Here is a 7,622-nt window from a genome sequence, read left to right as displayed (position 1 = left end):
TAGCTGAAATTAAAACTAAGTTCAATTCTTTTATAAAAAATGTGATAACATTTGTCATTGCAAAACTTAAAATTACAGATGTTTTTTGTCAAATCTTCATTTTCGGAAGTGCTTTGCTGTGCACGATGTTAAGCTCTTCAATTTCAGATGTAAGTAAAATCTTACCATGTCCAGTCCTAGGGCAAGGCGAACGAGGCAACTGACTTGGGCCCCGCGCTTTCAGGAAATCAACTCCGCAATGCAATTTCTTTGCTAGCTGCCTTTGGCCCCGCACATCCTAGGGCCTGGCATGAATCTTGCATGATGTTCTGAAGTCCATAATGATTAAACAGAAGTTCTCAGTTTTGAAAATCAATGGAAATTGGGAAATTTGCTCACCCTAGGTATATACATTTGAGCTTTGATCCGTAGGTTGACCTCGAGGTTACTAATATAAGCACAGTTGTCCCGGGTCATTTTATTTCAATGCCTTTCTCGAATCCGTTCGGTTTTTGCAAAGAAAAGCTTTCACTTTTACTGACGATGAACCAATCACCAATAGAGCATTAGTGATAATGACAATTTCCGATAGTCTCACAAGTATATGAGTTTCCCTAACTTAAATTTGCCTTGAAGGACCAACGGCGTAGAAAATTGAAATATGGGTCATAAAATTGAATATATTAAGAAGTCAATTTAATGCATAATCAAAGATGGTTCTGTAAGTTCCAGGTAATATACTTCGTTTGAATGCAAATCCACGTAGTTCTTTGTCGAAGTTCGTTTTCTTCATAGCGTAAATTAACAGTATCATCTTTAGTACAGTTCATGATAATAAAATTGAATTGATTACTGTACAATATATATTTGTCCTTTTGTACTGGTAGATGCACTCCTACTTAGTTCGTAAATGATTTTAAAATCAGAAACTTGAATTTTCGTCAAGAATTCGAACAAAATCTTTTTCTTCTTCTTCTTTTTCTTCTTCTTCTTCTTCTTCTTCTTATTATTATTATTATTATTATTATTATTATCCATTCGAGTTACTAAGCGTTGTGGATAGGTGGCACCTGGGTAAAAGCAGATACCTATCGATTTTATGATCAAAAGGTCAATGGTCAAAGTCACGTTAACCGAAGCAAGAAATGTGGTTGCTGCGCATAGTTTCCAGTTTCGGACCATACACCTTTTTCACAGATTGTGGAGGACTTTCCATATGGTGAAAACAACGTTTACGTTGAAAGATCAAAGATCAAGGTTACTGTTACTGAAATAAAATAATATATTTTTGCATAATAATTAGTCCTTAATCACATACCTTGACAAAATTTGTAGAGTGCTTGCATTTTGGACAAACGATCAAAGGTCAGGATCAGTTTGACACGAGCAAAATGGGCCTTGCGGAATAATGTTTTTTGTTCTTGAGTAAGTTTTTGCAGTGATCTTTTTGATTGACTTTGACTTAGGATAATAATAAAAAGACATATATATTCTTGTGCTATGTAGGTCAGAGGCAATGGTCATAGTAACTTTCATAAGAAAACATTTGTTCTCCACAGTAAGTTTTGTTCATGATTGCATACTTTGACCAAAGTCCAGATCATCATGACACGTTTGTCAGATACTGTCATGTTGTACTAGTGCCTTCCTTGAGGACTTTTAGTCTTGGGACAGTGCATGTTTTGTATTTGGTACATTAGGAGGAGATGCCTTACTTAGGTAAGTAGAATCCAGCTGTGGTCTCTTTGATCGAACAAATTATCATATTAGAACAAAACAAAAAAATTGAAAAGCAATAACAACAAAAACAACAACAAAACATTGTTCCTAAACGTAACAAAAATGACAGAAGATGACTACATCTTTTGAGGGAGAAGGAGAAAGGCCTATCCGTTGGCAGGACATCATCATGCTCATTTTCATATCTTTCAAGTGGAATTCCTTTTCGTAATACCACATGTAACTTTTCTGTCTTGATATTACAGTGCTAAGTGAATGTGACCACAAAGATGGCATATTAAGGCTCATGCTCATTTCTAAAATACAGAAAACCATTCATGGTGTTTTGTAGGATGAGTGAGTTATGATCTAGTTACCTCCCTTGCATACTTACTCGCCAGATCTGAAGAACATTTTTGAGATAGCGCACATGAAACTGGGTATAGTAGATCGAAGATGAAATCATATTGGCAGCTGTAGCATTCTTTTCCCTCCTTTAACATATTTTGCCACTCGTTTAAGATATGGTGACCATTACAATTGTATTAAGTAAACTAGTCATCAAGTGGCCTGACCTAATTTTCGAGTCCACATTTTCAGGTCACCTGCTGGCACGCCCTAAGGTCTCACTGGACAGTTTATCTGGTGAACTTTCATCCAACAATGACCAATTACAGAAAAATGAGAATGATTTTACACTGAAGATACAAATAAAAACAAACTAATGATTTTTGTAGAAAGCATACATGTGAGATTTTAACTGCAGTAATCAGGTTAATTCCTGATGCAACTGGTGGTTTTTATACTGAACCAAGACTGCCACCAACCCCTAAATTTTGCATTAATTTTTGACAAGAAATAGCTATTTTGAATATTTTTCTGTGACAAGGCAGCTAAAAGAATCAGTATGTGCCTTATGCATGAATAAAGTTCACTAATACTATAACAAATTAGCATACTTTTCATCACCCCTCAACCATCTAGATTTTTAGATATTTACCTCTGTAGCAAACACGCATAAATACGTAAGCCAAGTCGGCAGCTCGTTTGCAGCCGAGGTTACGCCTTTGATCTTCAATGCTCATCTAACTGTGACAGGCAGTCACCAACATGCCAACCTGTTTTCAAGCCTAACTCAAAGTAAATCTAAACCACATTATAAATTTAGCTTATGTGTGAATTCATAAATGCTAGGCTTGTGATAATTAGGTTCATGCATCCTACCAAGATACGAAACTATCCAGCGAGGCCTAAGAGTATTATGATACCGACTTCAAATATAATTTGGTTTATTTGATGGAAAATTTATGGGTACTCCCTGTGCTTAAGGGCTCTGCGACTAGGCTTCTTAGGGTGCAATGGTGAGGTGTAACCAACAAAAAGCCAATGAAAAGTGAATGTACAATCTATTGAGTAGAAACGGTATGCATAAGCATATAATAGGTAATTTGATATTGCGTCTTACGTGCAATAGATCATGGTCATATATATATATATATATATATATATATATATATATATATATATATATATATATATATATATATATATATATATATATATATGAAATTATCGTCTTGCTTACAAACTGAACAAGAAGCAACAAGAATAACGTTTTGCAAATAATGGGACCTGATGTACACTAAAATTCCTAAGTATTCATGAAATAGTTGCTATCAAAGGATTTGCGTATTTGGTTATTACTTTTTGTGTTCTCTCCTTTCTTTGCATGCAGTCTTGTAAACATTTATTTGCAAAACTTCATATATATCTGTATTATCAGTCCAGCATTCTCAAATACCCATGTAAAGATGTAAAGATGATGAAATATACTTAGCATTAGCTAATTATCCTAATGATAACTAATAGTTATGCACAAATTATATACATATATCTTTGAATTAGGTATCTATATATATATATATCTTTGAATTAGGTATCTACCTTATTAAAAGAAACATCTAAGATACATACTGGAGAGTGTGTGCGCATGTGTGTGTATGTGTCAGTGTGTGTGTGTGTGTGTGAGAGAGAGAGAGAGACAGAGTCACATGAATGAATGAAGATATACTAATTCTGTCCGTAAAGGGTATCTTAGATGATCCTGATACGAGCTGTTTAAATAATGACGATAGTAGAAGAGGATAATTCGAAGAATACAATTTAGTGACAATTGACTCCCTTTACATGTCAGTCTTCAGTTAACAGAATATAATAGTTTGATTATCTATTGCGGTCATTGCGTCACAACTTAGTTTAATTTAAAATACAAACTGTCTCTATCATATCTAGGGTAAATTGAACACCTTTTTAGATGTTTGGAATATCGACCATGTTGTACTAAATTAGCTTGTTAATTAGCTGACTAGACATAAAGTTTCGCAACATTGCATACAGATGAATACTTAAAGGAAAAATGGAAGTTCTGAATACATTAGCAGTGACTGCATTTATTAGACAGTATGTTATTCTGGTTAAATGAAGACTATTATTATTATTATTATTATTATTATTATTTCGTAAGGAGCGATTGCATTGATTAGATTTGTGTTTATTTCATGGGGAGTAATTGCAGTCATTAGACAGATTTGTGTCTACTTCATGGGGAGTAATAGCATTCGTTAGACCGAGTTATGTCTCTTTAATGACCAGTGATTTCATCCATGTCTACTACATTGTTAGTGATTGTATTAAATGGACAGATTTATGCCTATTGCACGAAATGTTAAACTGCTGAACAGACAGTAACCAAGCTAGAACAACGCAAATTACCGTATATACTCATAATACGATCCCACTCCTTTTCATTATATGCAAGTGTCCTTGAAGTGCATTGTAGTACAATTTAACTTCAAACCCAAAATATAGAATACGTGACATTCATTCTGTACCATTTAAAATTGATCCAGATCTTGCAAAAGTTGACTCGGAATTACGAGAAAAGTGCTTATCCTTGATCAGTGGTCTCTCTAACAGAGACATGATTTGTGCCGACATGTATATTCAATTACCCGACCATAACAAAAAAGAATTACGTCAGGAAAATTCCTAAAAATGAAGTACCTAGTTTGAATGCTCGAGGCAACAATTAAGGAAACATGTACGTCATAACGAAAAAGAACTAATTCTAGGCAAAACTCCATCTGGCGAATTCACAGAAGTTGATGCCACTTTCTTAGAGCATTAAGACGACAAACTAGGTAAAAATAGTAACCATCCATATTGTGATAACCTGAATGAACAAAAAATGAATCAAGCATTGTACACGACAGTATAAAGCAAGTTATACAGACATATAAAAACTCCAGCAGTGTCACGATGAAACCAGATGACGCTGATAATGAACATTTATGTAACTCTGACTGTAAAGCAATAGGCAAATCAAAAACAATTTTTTTTTTAAATTGACAAGGTATAACGTTTTCGTTTCTTGTTACCATGATACATGTGTTTGTATTAGCACAACAGGCCAAGCAGAACTCTGGACCTGTATTCACTGTAGAAAATACCCAAAGGTTTTACAAGGGTACAGACTGAGATAATATAATTACATGCTTATAAAGCTGTCATTTTAAACCAAATACAAACTTAGTAAAACAATATAGAATAAACATTTTGTAAACATCAACGACCAAATATCCAGCATAAAAAACGCATGGCTGTATATGACAAATCAACTTCAGTGCAACTGGAAATAAATAAAAGCAAATAGTAAATGTCAAATTTGAGATAAATAAGAATACAACAGTAATACTGAACATATCACAAAATGTAATCGAATCGATAGAAAGCTAATACAAAATAAATTAGGTCGGAACACAAAACATCCACTAATCAAACATACAAGGGTAAAACAGTAACTGACAAAGCAGTGTACACTAAGGAATTTTACTAACAGCCGCTGACCGAAAAAATCTTCTTAATCATGCTCCACCACCAGAAAATAACCTAATTACAGGATCATCTCTCCTGAACACCAGAGAACTTTCACATGATGTACATTTAAGATCATACCTTGGTGCCATCATTGACAGTCTCAAAACATAACTGAATAACCTTGATCTCAATAAATACCACACAGTTATTGTCCGAGTAGGCGAAAATGACGCTGATAGAGGTATGGAACTAAATCAGTTTGAGACCCAGTTCAGGTCACTTATCAACCAGGTGCCCGTCCAGGTAGATAAGTTCGTTCTCATTGGCCTTATTCCATGACAAAACGTGGACATTAATGTAATATCATGGATTATCGATAATATATCGTAATATATAAATAACAAACGACGGCAACTTTTGTTAACTCAGTAACAAAAACTATTAGAATACAAGGATTTTTCAAAGTCAGTTGTATGGTGCAAATCTTATGTCTCTAACATGCCATAGGTGTTTTGCACGGATAAATTTACTTCAGAATTGAATCCTATTTTAAGTTGCGTTCCTCGAGGATCTGTGTTAGGGCCTCTTCTTTTTTCAGCTCTTTACCGAAGACTTAGTCTTGTATTCAGTGCATGCTAACATGGATCTTCGCGCTGACGACTAATCATTGCATTCATCTGATAAATGAATCTCTCGTGCAATTTTGATTTACACACGATACAATAATATACACGAAAATAATTGAGTAAGAAAGCCTGGATATGAGTCAGTCCTTTTAAGTGTCAGTTGTTGCAAGTTATGTAGGGTTGGTGTAGTATTAGTTCAAGACGACGAAAATGGTGTGGATCATCCAGTATGCATTTCATCTAAACAAAAATTATTTTTCACTATCAGGAATTAATTTTGGGCTTTAATTATGAGTTTGCAACACTTTGAAGCGTACGTTATTTCATCTCTTTCTAGGATGATTGCATTTAGTGAACACAACTCCCATTCAGTTACCAACAAATGAAAAAGAAACACCAGCGATTGTTTAAGTAGAGTGTGATGTTGCAGGAATACAACATTGATATAAGTCAGATGAAGAGAAAACTTAATATGATTGCAGATGGTCTTTCACGTGTATAGAAGTTCTATATTGCTCAATTTTGTATGGCTTTTGTGTCATTCATACGACATCTTCCTACGTAATTATATAATTATGTTTTCTAATGTATGTTTGACCAACATGTTAAAGAAAGCTTCATTCTATGCATTTTTATTTTGGGTATGCCCGGAGGTGTTATATATACCAATATTGTTTTAAACTTTTGTGCATGATTGTTGATTCCAATGAGTTACAAAAAAGGTGTTTACAAGTTTCAAAATGAATCTCAATAATCAACCTCTTATCAAGTTTGGGGTAGATTCCCATTGGATGCTTGGGTCAGGTGAGTTTTGTTTCGGTGTATTGTTAAATATGTCACATGGAAGGTATTGCAATATAGATAAGGCAGGAAAATATCGTTCAGAGTCGAGGACAATTAATTCATTCATATTTCCTATGTTCTTGTTTTAAAATCAGTATGTAGATGTTGTTGTTGTTGTTGTAGGGTTTAACGCCATTTTTCAGCACAAAATAGGCTATACATGGCGGCCAGTATTAATGGTGGAGGAAGAACCCGGAAAAACCCCGGAAAGAACCACCGACCCACGAGAAGCTACTGGCAAGCTTTCTCACATAACCACATTAGCCGAATCCGAGACTCGAACCGACGCAGACAGAGGTGAGATGGCAGTGATCCGTAACGGTGAGCGCTTTAGACCACTCGGCCACTCGGGGCCCCGTATGTAGATGTATTTTATGTTGTGTTTAGACACCATTTGTGAGGACTCATTTGTTTGGATTCTTCCATTGTATTACAAAGTGCCCAATGACTTTAGACTAAACAGTTATTATTGTAAACTAATTCGCAGGAATTTCGGATAATGTCCTTGCGCTACGTCAAGACTGTTGCTACTTAAGCACATTTAAGGATATTGGTACATCATCACATTCGAGGACATGG

Source organism: Sinohyriopsis cumingii, chromosome 8, assembly GCF_028554795.1.
Source record: "Sinohyriopsis cumingii isolate HCF-2022 chromosome 8, ASM2855479v2, whole genome shotgun sequence".
NCBI lineage: Eukaryota > Metazoa > Mollusca > Bivalvia > Unionida > Unionidae > Sinohyriopsis > Sinohyriopsis cumingii.
Note: the sequence above shows the minus strand (reverse complement) of the source record.